This window comes from Mytilus edulis, chromosome 11, assembly GCF_963676685.1.
Source record: "Mytilus edulis chromosome 11, xbMytEdul2.2, whole genome shotgun sequence".
Classification (NCBI taxonomy): domain Eukaryota; kingdom Metazoa; phylum Mollusca; class Bivalvia; order Mytilida; family Mytilidae; genus Mytilus; species Mytilus edulis.
The window spans coordinates 67,175,683-67,195,003 of NC_092354.1; the positions used below are offsets into that span (position 1 = coordinate 67,175,683).

At 32.3% G+C, this 19,321-nt stretch overlaps 1 long non-coding RNA gene across 1 annotated transcript; it reads right to left on the reverse strand.

Moving 5' to 3' along the window:
• Positions 1-11,044: 11,044 nt before the first annotated feature.
• Positions 11,045-18,080, reverse strand: LOC139496121 (uncharacterized). The gene is made up of 3 exons (XR_011657546.1): positions 17,980-18,080; positions 12,243-12,330; positions 11,045-11,548 (listed from the first exon to the last, which is right to left on the reverse strand). It is a non-coding gene; the product is annotated as an uncharacterized lncRNA (long non-coding RNA).
• Positions 18,081-19,321: the final 1,241 nt, after the last annotated feature.

The window sequence follows — 19,321 nt, forward strand, 5'->3', positions numbered from 1 at the left end:
TTTGAATCGTAAACTAATTTCAGTAGTTTTAATATCTCAGACTGACTCATGAATATAACAAATTTATTTGTCGCATCAACCAAAACTGACCATATTTGACAGCATCAACCATAACTGACCATATGTGACAGCATCAACCAAAACTGACCATAATTACACTTAGTTATGAAAATCTTAATATATATATATAGCCGCATACTAAATCACTTATAGTAATACATATACCGGTAACGATGGATTGTATAATTCAAATGACAGCAATATCAATTAATATTGGAACACATTGGCTACAAAAAAATTTCCACATCAATTTAAAATATCAGCAAGTCCTCTTTTTATTCAAAATATTGAATTGTAAACAAATTTCAGTGGTTTCGATATATCAGACTGAGTGAGAGTTGTTTTAACAAAATCATTTGACCTCATCAACCAAAACTGAACTTATTTACACTTTATCATGTAAATATACATGTATATGGCCTCATGTGAGGACGGATCGTATGATTAAAATGACACCAACTTTGAAACACAATACACCATATTGCTAATCCTGGCTGACCTGGCCTCTTGAACTTTTGAAGCATACAACAATGACTTTTCCATTGTGGCGTCAGATATTTTGTTTTCTGACGTCAAAATTTTACGGGAACCTGTGTGATATCCAGTAATGGCAGACACATTGCGACAAGGTGTATTTATACCATATCTAAGAATTAAGCGCGCCGTTATTTCATCTCTGTATCCATAATAATGAACCGTCATTAAACATGCTAAAGTGACTTTTTAACATGTTTAAGTCAGTAGTTTGTGATGGTTTTTTTTTTTAAACAAAACTATTTAATGGCATCATCCAACACTCACATGACTGATTCATATACTTTATTTTAAAAATAAAATAAAAAGTACATGTATGGGAAGTTCTCTTCTTGGAATAGTATACTGTTAATATAATTTGAAGAAGGCAAAGAAAAATGCATGATTTTGTTAGTAGCCGAACGTCCAGGGGCAAATGTTTCATTCATGTTCAGATCCAGTATATTTTTCTGAGTTCCAGACTCCCAGATATCATTTATTTATATAATCGTTATGGATAAGTTTGGCTAAGACGAGATGGTGCAAATGTATATATAGTTTTTTTACGTTACACAACACGTTTTTCATTAATACCCCATAATTCATCCACTGTACAATTTTCGTTTGAACATTTGTCAAAACAGAATTATAAATAAATATAAATCCAAGGCAAACAAGGTAAATTACGATTAAAATTCCATGAATTAAATGTAGAGTTTTATTTAGGAAGAGACTGTTAAGAACGGGGAACGAAGAAACGTAAACAATGATGTTTCCGTGTGCAATCTTATAAAAATATCTCCGATGCGTTGGATAACCTTCTATTCACTTCGATATTTGTACATGTAACGTAATAAAAGTCGTTTGATTAGTAAAAAATATAGAAAATCTGCTATTTAATATATAGCAAAGTAATTGGAAGTGATTTTTTTCTTCTAAATTCTAAAGTGCCCTTACTGCAGTGACGTCATTTAGAACTGTTCTACAGTCCTGACTGATTAAGTCAGTTCTGCTGACAGTTCTACGGTTAGAAGTGATTTGGACAGTTCTACCTAGAACTGATCCTGACAGTTTTACCCTAGAACTGATCCTGACAGTTCTACCTAGAACTGATTTAGTCAGTTCTACCTAGAACTGATTCTGACAGTTCTACTTAGAACAGTTCTAGGGTAGAACTGTTCTAGGACAGGTTAGAACAGTTCTATGACAGAATATTCTGACAGTTCTAATGAGAGGTTAGAAGTGATCTCCACTGTAATTAGTATGTAAAGTGATAAATACTGATAGTAGTCTACCGACAATAATGACAGCTGTATAAATATATATATCTGCTTACAAATGTTTATACAAAACTATTTATTAAATTTCTCCATTTTTTATTAAAATGTCCTGTAGCAAGTAGGGAAAATGGTCATCGTTATATTATAGTTCGTTTCTTTATGTGTTGCATTTTTAGTGTTTCTGTTGTGCCGTTGTTTTCCTCTGATATTTGATGTGTCCCCTCAGTTTAGTTTGTAACTCGGATTTGTTTTTTCTCAATCGACTTAGAATTTCGAACAGGGTTATTCTACTGTTGCCTTACATACAAAGACATGCAAAAAGCTACACATTTCAATTAATTCGTTGCTCATATATTAATGATTTCTCATCTTCAATCACTAATACATATTTATGCGAATTTAAATATTTTTAATGTGACTTGCCATTGGTCTTGGTCGCATGCTTGTCTTTGTCAATGATTGATTCAATAGCTCGGGTTGTATCAATCGTTAAATCCATAGTTGAGGATTTCATAGTAATATACTCTTTGCTATTAGACGAGGATTCATTGTATGTTCTCGTAACTCCTAAATGTGATCCGTCGTCTATAAAAATAATTCATATTTATCTTTATTGCATGTTTTATTTGATATAGTAATATACATGTATTTGTCTGGTATGAATATTGTACCCGGATAATTTTCATGTGATATAATTACCTGCCGCTAATAATGTTACTGATATTGATTATCTTTCCAGTTTTATTACGTCCATAACTCAGAAAAATGATAATTAATGGGGTGACAGCATAGAATACGTTCGAATTTCTGTGGGAATATATATATATAAATATTACATCTGACGTCTTGTTTCTATTTTTTTTACGTATATTGACGCCATGTTTCTATTTATATGTATATTAAAGGTCAATATATGAAACATTTTGCTAAATTTAGATATATGACGTCATGACGTCACACATGACAACCACGGAGGAGTGCCGTATCAGAAAAGAAAATTTCCAAGTTTATCAGGAGATTTTAAGAATTTTATGTTAAATACAGACTTCTTTTTTTTTTTTTTTAATTTTATTTAGATTAGACCGTTGGTTTTCCCGTTTGAATGGTTTTACACTAGTAATTTTAAAGCCCTCTATAGCTTGTTGTTTGGTGTGAGCAGAGGCTCCGTGTTGAAGGCCGTACATTGACCTATAATGGTTAACTTTTTTTTAAATTGTTATTTGGATGGAGAGTCGTCTCATTGGCACTCACACCACATCTTCCTATATATATTAGACTATTATATTAACTTAGTTTTAAAGTCCCAGATGCAGAAGATAAGAATACAAGAGTGCTAATGTAATAAGCTATGAAGATGTTAACAAAATTATTGGGCTGCCTATTTTCAATAACATGTTAAAATTCTTGCAAAAACAATTAAAAAATACACAGAAATAACATTGAACGTCATTTTCATTTTCTAGAAGGAATTAACATTTATTCAGCGGCGAATTACAAAGAGGGTAAAGGACATTCGCCCCCCTTTGATAAAATATTTATATCATATTTTTTTATGATTCATATGATTGTTTAGCTTCGCCTGACGCTATATTTTCAGTTCTTACCACTCCTTGTACCCACTTTTGAATATCACATGGTCGTCCCCTTATTTGGAAGCATATGGTTGTGCTTTCAAAACAGATCTAGAAAATGAAACAAATTCTTTCGCATTTTAAGAGATTCACTTGATTCAATTTTCCTACAAAAGTAATTTTGAGACTGTACCAAAGATTTTGTACATGTAAGACCCTTACACTGGTACAGTTTATTTATTAATCTTGCATGAAATAGGTTCTATTCATGACAGAAGGTCTGTGGTTTCTATTGGCATTCCGATTTCCTCCACCAATAAAAAAAGACCGCCACGAAATAATACTTAAAGTGGCATTAAAAATCAATCAATCAAGCTGGAGAAGTAAACCATAATACCCCTTACCAAAAGGGCATGTCAAACCCTGTGTCAACGTATATTTGTTCCGCCTAACAGTAGTTCCCCTGGATACTTTGTTATTACAAAGGCATAATATCTGTTCCAGTTCGATACAGATTTGATTTTGAAATGCATAATATGGCGTTACAATACAAAATACTGGGATGTATTAAAAAAAAAACTTCAAATAAATGATCGACCGATCATGAGAGAGCTCATCAAATGTGTTAATATATTTGTTAATTTTATTTATTTCACATTTGTTTGAGATTTAAAAATCAAAGGTTGTATATCACTGTATATGTAAGGTGATCTCGCGCCCAGCTCATATGATTGTTTTTTCAAATGTGCGTATTCTGATTGGCCAATATTATTGAATTTAGCTATTCTAGTTTGGAAGGGAATCTACTACCATTTACGGGTTAGCTCGGTATTTTTATTTAATGTTTTCAACTTTTATGTATACTTACCAATTAGACATGTACACTATAATATAATCTTCTGTTTACTGTTGCCCAGGAATGACTTTCACTTATCCCGAGAAATTTGACAACCTTTAAAGTCGTTCCTTAATTATGTGTATTCTCTACATAATATGCATGTGCAGATACAGTGGGAATTCTTGTGACAAATTTTAAATACCTTCCCTGTAAAGTCTAAAAACTTGATTTTTTAAGTATGTGTTCCTTCTTATCAAAGACTCTATTAATTATAACTTCTGGTAAATAGTAACACTTAAAAGAAAAATTTAAATGAAAACAAAATTTTCATATAATGATATCATTTCCCTACGAAAATAATAACGATGAGTACGATATACAGCAGGCTATAGGAACTGTGTGCTAAATTGGTTCAAAATGTTGCTTTGCGAATGAATTCCTGGAGTACCAACTTCAATTTATTTTGCTGTTGGCTGTATACATCTCTGGAACATGACAAAGATCTTTCATGTCACCAATTTTGGGAGTCGTCCAAACAGACATAATTTATAGAATCATTTTATGTAGTGTAGATCAAAAGATTTAATCGGCAATGAATAAATCTACCATTTCTGTATATATACATTTGTGTATTCAATAATGAGGTTAAGTGTTTGTGTATTGAGATGTATAATGAAGGGTCTGTTTAATTACGTCAGACTGAGGATGATAAATAATCTGGTTTATATGATTGGCATGAAATGAGGTGGGACATTGTAATTAAGCCCCACCTTTTCTCTAATTGTTTAGTGAGCATGACAGTTCTCAATCAAACTGGTATTGTATCATTACTCTTACCTAATTAAAATGACAGACAAGCCTGCCAATTGACATACTTAAAGACATACATACTTCAATGAACTGCTCCAAAGATATAAATAACACAAACTTTTCACAGTTTATATGTGCATATGTACCCAGACATCATATGGGAACTTTATTTTAGTGTGTTTACATTTTGTAAATGTAGTAGCTAACCTGTGCTCATTTGTACTTCTTGTTTGGGAGGTCGGTGCCTTAGGAAAGACTTGGAAGAATAGTTCCAATCTTTCAAAAAAATGATTTGTATGATGATAACCATAATTAAAACAGCAGTTGTGAAGAAAAAAACGATAAAAATTTAATGTGACTCTTAAAGATAATCATAATTTATGGTTGTCCTCATTAAACTCTCAACGGATCTATCTTAATAAATCTTCCATCTTTAACGATAAGTTTGTATCAAATATATTTTATATATGACCACGCTATTAAAAACGGATAGTTCAATAAAGTGTGAAAATATCCAACTATGAAATAAAATTGAGAATGGAAATGGAAAATATGTCAAAGAGACAACAACCCGACCAAAGAGCAGACAACAACCGAAGGCAACCAATGGGTCTTCAACGCAGTGAGAAAATCCCGTACCCGGCGGTGGTCTTCAGCTGGCCCCTAAATAAAATTGTGTACTAGTTCAGTAAAAATGGACGTCACACTAAACTCCAAAACATATAAATGAACTAAAACTAAAAAAACCATACAAGACTAACAAAGGCCAGAGGCGCCTGACTTCGGACAGGTGCAAAAATGCGGCGGGGTTAAACATGTTTTTTGAGATCTCAACCCTCACCCCTATACATCTAGCCAATTTAGAATAAAGAAACACATATCAATACGCATAGTAAAACTCAATTTAAAAGAAGTCCGAGTCCGATGTCAGAATAGGTAACAAAAGAACTAAAACTACAAAGGACTTTTTAAAAGCGCTTTGTGATCTAAAATATATTGCAAATGTAACTGGGGACCGCTTAAACTAAAGCTCTCGAATACGAATACCAATAATTTATGAAACCAATTATCGGCCCTTTAAAGGCATTTTACATATAATGATTACAAATAGATAAAGTAAGAAAAAACAAAAATGATAATGCTTATGATAATATGGATTTAACTACAGCAGTTATTTTATTATCGTAAAACATTTATAACAAATGAAAGCAACAATGTTGCATATTTCTTCATATTTACAAACAGAAGCCAAATAAATTGGGTTTTCTGAATTTTGAATTATAACATATTTTTAAAGAATAATTTAACATTACTTGTCGCTGTTGTTCGAATGATAGACATTCCATCAGAAAATGATTTTCATTTTTCAATTGAATTTAAAGATCAAGATTTACAAATTCTTTTTTTAAGTTTATTTGGATTAGATGTATTATAAACAATAACGCTTGCATTGAAGCGATTAAGAAATTAAGAAAAGGAAACAAATTTTACCTTCTATCTGTACCTTCCATTCTCCTAAAATGTGTTGACTTGTGAATAATCTTATGCTTCTTACTATAAAAGGATTTGGGTCGGTCCACTCAGCTATAACATTTATACCAACGATAAGTCCTTTTCCTATCATTAGAACTCCGTTTATGACACTGATCCAAAATGGTCGGTATTCATCACATGAACAAACGCCAGGGGTGTCGTAAAAGACGGTTTTTTGACTAGCCAGTGTTAGTGAATCATCATTCCGTCTTTGAAAACCTGACCTTATATTTGTATTGCTACCAATTTCAAAATTATACATGGGCTTTGAGGAATCTCCATCGTCAGATTTTGAATTCTAACAGCATGACACGCCTTTACCATAAATGTTAGTGTCGTAATTCCACTTAAATCAAGACCATGTTTGTTGATATCAACAACGTACTGCAAAAAATCAGCGATGTGAACAAAACTCTTGTATGCAATCTTTGGTGTTGTAAATGTATTTTCAATTACCAGTCCTATAAAATAATATATATCAACCAATCAAGTTCAAGTAAGATAGGAAATTATATGATAAAACAAGGTGGGTAGGGTACTTGTACTAAAGGGCCATTAGAAAAACAAAGAGACAGCACCATGACTGGAAGAAAAAAAAAAGACAGTTCGAAAATAGTTCAAAACACTTAGCTATATTCTTATTTGTTAATTCCGAACTAAGACCGAAAAGACGAAAAGACAAACATAACACAAAACATTAAAACGAACTTTGTAAACAACAGGGGAAGAAGCAAAATTCCGTTAACAAGGCTTGTCTATTGGAGCCAAACATATAAAGGAAAGGGAACCAGTCTATTCCATTTACTTACTAAATTAATTTGCTGTGACATACTTCATACAATTCAGTTTTAAATCAAAGAGCTGATAGCTCTGAAGTGGAAGAAGGTGAATAAAAGGTAACTTGAATTACCATAAAAGCAGCCCCACTTACCCAGGCTGCTTTGTTCCATTATCGTTATGATGTACTTTTTTTTCTTCAAACAAGAAAAGGTCATAAGTACATGGATTTCCCATCCATACAATAATTTTCTATGTTCAGTTGACTATGAAAATTAGGTAAAATCTTTAATTTGGCAGTAATATTAAGAAGATCATATCAAGAGGAACACATGTGTACTAAATTTCAAGTTGATTGGATTTCAATTTCATCAAAAACTACCTCGACCATAAACTTTATAACCAGAATCAGGACGGACGGACAGACTAGAAAACATATTGCCCATAAATGGAGCATAAAAATAGTAAGACTTGTTACATACCCGCCAACTTTTGAAAGTTCCCATATGGGTTTTTACTGCACAACAACAATTTTAAAGGTTACAATTTTTAGCGACGTATTTTGCAAGATCTGGATTGTCTAGAAAAAGTGTCATATTTGTATGATGAACTTACATGCCTTTTCCTTAAGTCTGTTTGCATGATTCTAGTTATATATTAAATCGGTAGAAAATATACATGAAGCTAGCAGACCAGGGTTTATTTTCCAGATTAAGAATATTAGATGCTTGTTGAAATTTCCAATTTTGAATTATGCACAAAGATGGACCTTTAACAGGTTGGGAACAACACTCCAAATGAGGGTAACCTAACTGGAAGATCATCACAACCCACTGTAAAACATGAGCACAAAAAAAGTCATTTATATTCATATTATTTGATAAAACTTTTCCCCAAGAACTATGCATCTATTAAGTACTGAATGATCAAAACATCATGGTTTTTTATCGACATAAATTTTGTCGTAAATGTAACCAAATGATGTAGAAATTGTGTTTTTTCTTCAAATTTCCATCAAATTGGAATGTTTATAGTTCCCTTATTGCCTCTCTATTTGAATAAAATAAAATAAGAAGAAGAATCTGTTTCTTGTTTTGTTTTGTTTTTGACAAATGATTGTTCACTGCTTGCAAATGAATCATTATATTTATATATCTTATCTGTATATGTTTTTGTTCATGTCTCCATCTCCTTATCATTTGTAAATGTATAGACAAATAAGAAAGAAATAATCTCCACATGTATATTTGCAACATCGTAAATTAATTAAAAAAATAACATAGACTAACACTAGTACCATACCCGTAGCCAGGGGGGGGGGGGGTTCGGACGAACCCCCCCTTGAAAACTATTAAGCACTGTTAAAGTCGATGTTCTGTTCGAATTGTGACTGTTAAAGTCGAGTTTGTGAGTCAAACGAACCCCCCTTTGGAAATTCCTGGCTACGGGCCTGAGTACTGCATGGATTTTAAGCATTATGAAAGTCATATTTGTAGAAAGCTTAAAACGACTTAAAAACAGTGTAAAATGTCTTGCTATTTCTTAGCTTACACAATAAAATCTAATATATACTAACATTTACAAATTTAAATTTCAAGATTTTACTAGGAATTAATATATCTACTAGACCTTTTCTTAGTCTAGTTGCACATATTGTATATGTTGACTACTAATCAGTAATAAACAAATTTATGATATAAACTTCAATTTAATCCTTAAAAGAAGGTCTAGATTGCTAAAATAATTTATAAATTTAAATTTTTTTATTTGTCCAAAATCATTTAAATTCATTTAATCAACATCCTTTTATGATTATTTGATTAAAATATTAATCATTTATAGTCTTTTTACAATTTACATTTTTAAAAGCAAAATAACTGAAAACAGGATAAAACAAAGGGAAGTAACAAAAAAGTATTTCAATATTCCCAATACACATCGTTTTGATAAAACAACGGCAGTAAGCCGGAGGTAAACATCGTTGATTACCAGTATGTTTGACACCCAAGCTGTCAAGTGAAGCCATATAATTATACATCTTCTTTGATGTTCAGGTAAAATTTAACACAAGTGTCAATTACACCAGTACAGTAGTAAGAAATTATCAAATATGGCGTCTGAAAATTTTCATTCATGAAATATTTCATACACGGGAGTTTTTTCTCCTAAACTGGAGGACGGGAGGAGACCCCTGAAAACGTGAGTTTGTACTCCCGTCCGGAGGTTCACATGTATGTTACGAAGGGCATCTAATTCACATGACAAAGGAAAACCATGAATAAAGTCAACACTTTATATACTAGTATCCTTTTTATTTATATAAAAACAAAATCTTCTTGTCTGCAGGATTGCAAATTCGTAACTTCAAGGGCGAACTTGTAAACAGGGTGAGTTGTCCCGATACCAAATTCACGCATGCGTAATACAAATATCTACAGTTAAAACATCCTGTTACAAGTAAACAAATAAGGTTCATGTGGATGAGATGAAATCTAATAATTTACATAAATAAAAGGGTCATATTTACGATAGTGATTGTTTTACAATCATAATTTACAAATTAAATGATTCAGATGCCTAATCATGTGTAAAAATCGGTGTCAGGAATCTTAGTTGTTTTGAAATTGTAATACACGAAATGAATGCGGCATACGGAGACTCAATGCCAAGGGTCAGCCCCTTAAGTCTTCAAAAGACTTGACGTCTTCTTCCACTAAAAAGGGCACACCAATCAGGTAAATAACAGTCTCCGGGACAAGTTTGCAATTCCGCTGAGTGCAAAAGTTGTCACCTTAACTTTTGGAGTTAAGTCAAAACAAAGTTGATAACTTGGTTGGTATTGGTTCTCTGATATTTGTCCTAAAAATTTTTGGATCTAGCACCACTGTTGAAAACGTTATGCCTCTTTTTTCAACAATTTCCTCAGAGGAAAAGTATTTTCCTCAAGGGAAATCAAATTTCCCTGAAGGAAAAAGATTTTTCCTCAAGGGAAAAAGATTTCCCTTAGGGAATTTGCTGCATAATAATTTCCTTTGAGGAAATTCTTTTTCCTTAGAGGAAATTCTTTTTCCTTTGAGGAAATTTGCAGCTTCAAATTTTCCATGGAGGAAATACTTTTTCCTGTGAGGAAATTTGTAGCTTCAAATTTTCCTTGGAGGAAATACTTTTTCCTGTGAGGAAATTTTTGACAAACACTTTTCCTTGGAGGAAAATTCAAGACAACAAATTTCCTCTAGGGAAATCATTGTTCTTCAAATTTCCTCTAAGGAAATTTCTGCACATCAAATTTCCCTTAAGGAAATGTTTTCCCTTATTTTTACTTGTTAAACATTTCTTCACTACACCATGTATACAAACAGTATGAATATAATTATAACAAGACTGTATAATTGATGCAAATGATATTTAAAACTTTAATAAATGTTTGACTCAACATTTTAATGACATTGAAAATAATACAGTCTGACTGTTTAGATCTAGGTATTGTTTATACTTTTTATATAAATTTAACTTTAATTTATATTTTTTTTGGGAGCAAATGCTTCTATTTTCTTTGTAATTGTTTCAATGCGATACATTAATAAGCAACCAATTTGAATGTCATACCATTTGTGGTGTTCTAAAGAATTTGTTTATATATTTGCAGATTAAATAATAAAATAAACACTTTTCGTGTTATTTTAAATTAGAATTTCTTCTGTTTCAGCTTGTATACAGTTATTCAATCCACTACGTAAGAATTCAGTGAATACATTATTCCATTCACTAAACAATTCCCTTCAATTCTAAGAGAAATCATTTTTGCAAATTGTTCTTCAATGATCTTCTTCTGTATATTTGATATGAGGGAGCGATGTAAATGAGTGGATAAAACTGGTGTTCCTTTTTTCAACAACAAAATAGTATTTGTTCAGCATTCTCCTTTCTTTTGATTAAGATATGTTGTTGCTTTTATGCAATAGTGTTTTTGTGTATCTATGATAGAACTCCATTTTGTTTATGGTCATTATCATGTGATAATGTTGAAATTTCCTATTTCTTTTTTGCAGGAAAGCACACATTCCATTTCAAATTAATCCAATTATGCACTATGTAAATAAATTTCAACTTTAAGTTTCCTCTTCAGTAATGACCTATTGATCATGAAAACCAAGATGTCTGATTACCTATAAATACACAAAATAAACAAATAAAATGTTATAAATGGAGAGAGAAACAGCAATAAATGTTTTTCATGTGTATCTTTCCTTATTAAAATACATTAAGTAAACTTGAACTCGAGAAAAATAAATAACTGCGATGTAGACTAGAAAGTATAAAATGCCAAATAAAGTATTCACGAAAAATTAGTTGATTTACAGAAGTCAAGTCCGTGTTTGCAGGAAATTTACATCATTGGTTGTCTGGTGGAGAGTTGTCTTATTGGCAATCATACCACATCTTATTTTTATATAACCTTGCCATATTCCTATTGTGCCTGTCCAAAGTTCAGAGCCTGTAGCTTTTGTCAGTTTAGTCTGACACTAAAATTTAGTGGTTGTTGTTGTTGTTGTTTCATACCAGTCATATTTATTTTTTGTAATTTATTTTGTTATAAACTAGGCAATTACCATGATTAGTTTTACAGTTTGGATTGTTTCAATGTTTCATCTTTAGGTCATTTATAGCTGCCTACTTTGACTATAGTATAGGGTATGGATTTTCTCATTATTGAAGGTCGTAACAGGCCTACAATTGCTTTCTCAAAGCCATGATAGTTTTCATATTTAATATACCACATCTTTTAATTTTTATAGTAATCATGATACCAGTAATCATCTTTCAAGTTCAATAACTTTTTTATATTTAAAGGTGCCTTACCATTTAGGTTTAGTTGGCTTCTGCAAATTTCACATTGCCTATCATTTCTGCTGTATATAATTTCTCTGTATCTTCTATAGTTCTTGTCCTATACATAAAAGAGTAAAAGTTGAATGACATCTTGCATCAATATTTTTTTCTGTTTAATGTACATTATGTATATTAATGTGTGTTTAATAAAAATCTAAACCAAGAGTGCTTGATAAGCTTCTTGCCCTTATAGCTGGTCTTTAAGCTTTAAATGAATTTTAATGATCAACTAAAAAACTATGAGCACTGTGCAAATAAGACCCCTGCCCTCCAAAAAAAAAAAAAAACATGCACAAACAGTGGTATTTATTGACATAAAACATGTATATAATTTGGCTCCATTTATAGATATATATCTCAAGTGACTATAAGTTTAAGGCTGCGATTTTTTTAACAAATACATAAATTTCTAAAAACCTTTCAAAGTTTTTGAAAATGGACAATTTTAAAATAACTTTGCAACAACTAAAGTTCCTTAACTCTGCATCTTATAAAAAATATACATGATAAATAGGGAATGATACTCCAGCTTGCATATTATTCAAAGTTTTAAAGGAACATAACTGAAGAACGGTAAAAGTTTTACTACCAAAATTTGAAATTGATCTGATTAAAATTATGATAAAAAGTATTTTTTTAAAGTTTAATAAAATTTGGTTGAGGAAAACTTAAGTTAGAAGGCCGAAACAATTTTTTCCATTTTTAAAGAACATAACTATAGAATTTAGTAAAAGAGACACTACCAAAATTCAAACTTAATCTGTATTTTGTGATGATAAGCATTGTGTATTGATTTCATAACATTTGGTTGAGACAAACTAAATTTTAGAGAACAGGAAACAAAAAATTCAGCATATTTTCCCCATTTCTAAAGGGGCATAACTCTGATACTCTAGTACAGTAACACTGACATCACCAAAATTCAAACTTGATCTGAGAATTGTGATAACAAGCTTTTGTAAAAGTTTAATTGAATTTGGTTGAGGCAAACTAAAGTACTGTAAGAGAACAAAAAACAACTTTGGGACAGATGGACAAACGATCTGACAAGTGTTAAACATTATGCCCCCTCCACTTTGGGTCATAATAATAACTAGAGGCTCTCAAGAGCCTGTGTCGCTCACCTGTTAATGTTTTTACTGATGTCGGCCATCTTTGTTGGTAGGCGGGGTCATTAGACACTCTTTTTAAAAATAGATACCCTAGTATTATGATTGTGGCCAAGTTTGGTTAAATTTGGCCAAGTAGTTCTAGAAAAGATTTTTATACAAGTTACAAAAATGAGGAAAAGTTGTTTAATATTGACTCTAAAGGGCAATAACTCCTTAGGGGGTCCTCTAACAATTTTGATCATGCTGACTTATTTGTAGATCTTACTTTGTTGAACATTATTGCTGTTTACAGTTTATCTCTATCTATAATAGTATTCAAGATAATAACCAAAAACTGCAAAATTTTCTTAAAATAACCAATTTAAGGGCAGCAACCCAACAACAGGTTGTCCGATTCAACTGAAAATTTGTGAGGGGATATATCTTATTCTGATGGACATTAAAATCTTGAAAGATTTGCCCTAAATGTCTTGGTTTCAAAGATATAAAGCAAAAACTGCATTTTACCACTATGTTCTAATTTTAGCCATGTTGGCCATTTTGTTTGGTAGGCTGGGTCATCGGACACATTTTTAAACTATAAACCACAATGATAATTGTCGCCAAGTTTGATTAAATTTGGCAAAGTAGTTTTAGAGAAGAAGATTTTTAGAAAAGTTACAAAAAATGATGAAAAGTTGTTAAAAATTGACTATAAAGGACAATAACTCCTTAAGGGGTCGACTGGCAATTTTGGTCTTGTTGACTTATTTGTAGGTCTTACTCTGCTGAACATTATTGCTGTTTACAGTTTATCTCTATCTATAATAGTATTCAAGATAATAACCAAAAACTGCAAAATTTCCTTAAAATAACCATTTCAGGGGCAGCAACCCAACAACAGGTTGTCTGATTCGTCTGAAAATTTCAGGGCAGATAGATCTTCACCTGATAAACAATTTTACCCCATGTCAGATATGCTCTAAATGCTTTGGTTTTTGAGTTATAAGCCAAAAACTGCATTTTACCCCTATGTTCTATTTGTAGCCATGGTGGCCATCTTGGTTGGTTTGACGGGTCACGCCACACATTTTTTAATCTAGATATCCCAAGGATGATTGTGGCGAAGTTTGGTAGAATTTGGCCCAGTAGTTTCAGAGGTGAAGATTTTTGTAAAAGTTTACGGACGACGGACGACGGACGCCAAGTGATGAGAAAAGCTCACTTGACCTTTCAGGTCAGGTGAGCTAAAAAGGGAGTTTGTCAAGATATAAAAACAATTCACCAAAGTTTCATAAAAATTTGTGAAAGCATTCTTGAGACTATCCTAATCCCAAGTCATGATATAGCATATTAATCTATTGCAATAAAAAGTCATAATATCTAATAAAATTTGTAGATTTAGCTAACAAAGTCCTTATATTTGTATAAATTAACATTCGTTTATAGTGGATCACAGGGGTTAAAAAATGTTGTTACAGCTAACTAGCCCAGAACTTATTGGCAGCAGGATTTTACTAGCCCTGTTCGAAGAACTGCTAGCCCATCAAAACTGACCTGCTAGCCCAAGTATGCTTTACAAATCAGAGTTTGCTGCATACATTTCAATACAGGGTGGGTGTCATGTTTTGAAGGGGACATTATACACTGTATGCAATGAGTTTCCTTCTGAGCAACCTTTATTATGCTTGATTTTCTCTAGCAAATGGTATAGGGGGTCTTCATTATCTCGAAAGTATGAGATATCAATAGATGATACCTGGCCACCCTGAGTTATTTGTTCTATTTTTACAATATGTAACTGTACAACAGGGTTTCGTACAATATCGTAGCGGCTACTTAGTGCTACGTAGACTGAACGAGTAGCTAGCTAGCTGCTATCAATATCTATGTAGCGGCTAGGCTAGCTACACGTTCAATAGTCATAAATTTACGTAGCCCTTTGTCATGTTAGTAGCCGCTACGATATTGAACGCAATCCTGGACCTGTAAAAACCAGTTCAAATGCTTGGAATTCCGGATGACGTAATTGAATCTGATTGGCTAAGATAGAATAGCGATGAAGGGATTTTCCACTATCTAATTTGGAAACGCCAAGAATTTTTTGTTACTAGTCCGTCGGGCATATTGGGTTAAAAGTTTTGATTGCCCGAGGCGTAATGCTCTAGTCCTGGGCGTCGGGCTAGTGGATTTTTTAACCCCTGGATCATTGTTTTAACGTTGAATAAGCTACAATTAAAAATTGCTTGCTGGTCCCTCTCTGTGATTACCATTATATTACGCTGGTTCATTTCCCAATCAATCTGTCACCAAGGGAAGATAAATAAATCGATTATCGTTCATAGTCTTTTTCAAAAATGATGAACGGTTCTTTATATTGGTATGTAATCATTTTAAACGTTTCAAATTTATGAAATTATATTCCTACATCAATGTTTTTGATACACCAATAACAGAAACTGAAATATATTGAATTGATTCATTTTGTAATTATTCAAAATTGTATCAGAAACCTAAACTTAATTATAAAATAATGAACTTGTTAAGGGGAGAGAATACTCGCATAACTTTTTCGAATTGGCACATAATGCAACGAAATGTCACTCTTGCATACAAATGTCACATCAATATAATTAATTATCTGCGAAATCGTCCCCCACCTTCAATGATGATTCTAAATTATAAATATAACCAAAAATTGTTAATCTCTAGATAGTTAAGACTAATGAAAGCTAATCCAATGTAAAAATATTTCTTTGCAATTTTTTAAAACTTCCTCAGAAAAATACTCGAGCCACTTGACTTTCATAGTTCAAAATTAACGTTTTTACACAATATTTGAATAAAGTAGTTGAAGATTATTCGCTTCTCAAAGTGTAAGACGCAATAAAAATCGTATGCTTGCACCTTCCTACCGAAATACAGATTTAATTAAGTCCTGAACATTTCAACATTTCTTCGTATATTTTGAACAAAAACGGTTTTAACCAAATCACAAGTACGTGTTAAGATCCGACTAAATACCTATTTTCCTATATGGTCAGGTAAAGTTGCTACATGATAGTACAATGACATAAATCAGATTTTTTTTTAAATTAAAAGGAAAATTATCATGTTTATGTTATACAAAAATAATTCACCAAGTTTCATGAAAATTGCTCAAAGCATTATTAATAGTATACGTACTGGAAAAATCCCCCCTTTTATGAATAAAATCCCTAACTTTAAATCAAAAATTTTAAATCCCTAAAAATTAAAAAGGAGCTTAATTATCATGATTATATCAATAGATAATTCACCAAAGTATTATGAAAATTTTATGATTAATGTATTCTAATTCCAAGACTATCTAAGACATGGTTTGTTTGAATTAAAAAAGTTGGAATAAAGTACCTGCTAGAATTCAGGAGAATTAGACCAAATCAGGCTATCTTCTAGATTATCAGACAATTGACTGTAGAAAAGGAATTTTCTTTTTTCTTATTTAGCTATTTGTTATCTCTTTCCTTAATATATACTGAACTCAGCCATTTTTTCACATATTTTTATTGTTTTTTCTCTCTTTTGACTTGTTATTTAACATAACAAAAAAAACCAAATGCAATGAAAGAGAAACTGACAATGCCAAGGCAAAACATAAGATGCAGAAAAGAAAAACAAAACAAAACACTAAGCAACACCAACATCACCAAAAAACTAGTGTTGAATTCATGTGCTCAGTCAGTCAGTGAGAGTTCGCAGATCCTGACCTACTATATCTATGCTTAAAAACCTAAAAATCATATAGTTCTAAACAAATTTTGTAAATTTATACTTGATTAAAATGTTGTCATAAATAGCATAGACACCTCTGAGTTTTGAGAACCACATGTGTTAATTATGCGAGTATAATCATTGATAATCATGCACGAGATTGACTTTTAAAAGCCTATATATTGAAATTTTCTGAAAATATTGCATGCATTTATTAATATGACCAATTTCAAGAAATGCACAAAGATGTGAGATGATTTATATAATTGTAATTTCAGGAATTTACAGTAAAGGCTTTTATCCTCACTGCATTTTGCACTTTTCCTAATCCAGGAGCCAGAAGTTATGGCCTTTGTGACCTTTGTATGATTTTTATTTTAGTTTCTTTTTTTTATATTGAAGAGTTTAGTATGACGTCCATTATCACTCAACTAGTATACATTTTTGTTTAATGGCAAGCTAAAGCATGCCTCACAGGCACGGATCCAGGGGGGGGGGCTGAGGGTTGGACATGTTGGAACCCCCTTTCTTTATTGGACGATCAATGCATTTGAATGGGGACATGAAGTTGGACACCCCCCCCCCCCCCCCCCCAAAAAAAAAAAATTGTCCTGGGTGAGGAACCACTCCTTTATATGACTAGATCCACCCGAGTCTCAGGTTCCGGGATTTTCTCGTTGCAATGAAGACCCATTGGTGACCTATGGCTGTTATCTGCTCTTTGGTCATGTTGTTATCTCTTTGATACATTCCCCATTTCCATTTCCATTTTCTTTTCGGTTCTATTATAAATATTAGAAACGAGTTTGGCGCCTTTACAAAAATATAATTGTCTGTGCTGAGAGGGGAGTATGTGCGCATACCAATATTTAAATTTTCTAGGCCTTCTTTTTGAATAGTTTGTGCATTTCTTGGTAAAATACTGTCAGACCTCGAGTGCTGTTGTTTTACAAAAACGGTCAAGTAATGGAGGGGAAAGAAACTAACTAAAAAGACCAAAATAAGCCACAACTAATGGGGGTCTCATTGGGGGTTTTGCCGTTCACGGATCCCGCTTAGTTACTAGTTTATTTTTTTAGATTCTCGCATGATGCCATCCCGCTTACACTATGTAAGTGAACAATTCTGCTATTTTTGTAATTTCCCATGTCCCGCTAAACTTCATTTCGCGTTTTCACGGCACAATAATTTGAGGGAGGATAGGACCTTTATCGGGACTGCGGGATCGGGTGTTTTTAAGCTCTGGATTTCGGGATTGACCCTTTCGGGATACGATAATTCTTTTTTCGAATTTCGGGACCTCTGGATTTCGTGTTTTTAAGCCCGGGATTTCGGGATTTCGTGTTTTTAAGCTCGGGATTTCGGGATCAGTACCCCTCCTACCCTCCCTCATAATTTGACTTTCATGTGTCACGTTTACAAAAAATACGCCTCGACAATCCCGAGTCCCGCTCAGGTACATATAGTTTACTATGTAGTCAGTAGTCGGGTCAAATACACATGTATATACTTTTAGACGACCTTAGATTCATTTCACAGCGAAAATACTCATTAATATTGAACATTTTAGATCACTTCACATTTAGATTTTATAACTTTTAAAATTAAGACCATATAGATTAAAGATCATTTAATCGAAAGATTATAATTTGTCAATGCGCAACTGTAACCAGGTACTGCATTTTTTTTTTGCATGCGTCAAGAAACAGTTAAAAGTGCCGGGAATAGAAAAGCAAGTTAAACTTCTCATCTGGACTTTTTAATAAGTCTGTATACCGGACCTCTTCTCTATTTTGGGATTGAAAAAAAATCTAAAGTTAAAAATGCGGTTTTGAGTCTATTTCTTCTTTTTAATTTGGTAACACGTTAAGCCATTAGTGACACTAATATGGTATATTACCAATAATAAGGCCATATATTTCGGTGTGTAGAAATACCGCAAAAGACTTCTTAGTGCACTAAGAAGAAAGTTTTTGCATTAAGGACACTAAAACGATGTTTTAAGATCACAGCGAACATGAATATAAGAGGATATGATTAAATACCTCAAATCTATAAAGTAAGGTATCAATAGATTTTGTAATTTTGAAGTTAAATGACTTTTTAATCAACGCCTGCCACTCGCCACGTGACCAACGGTTTATTGCAGATTCCCGAATCATCATGTTCAATCAACCTAATCCAATAAACAATTGTCTTTTGATC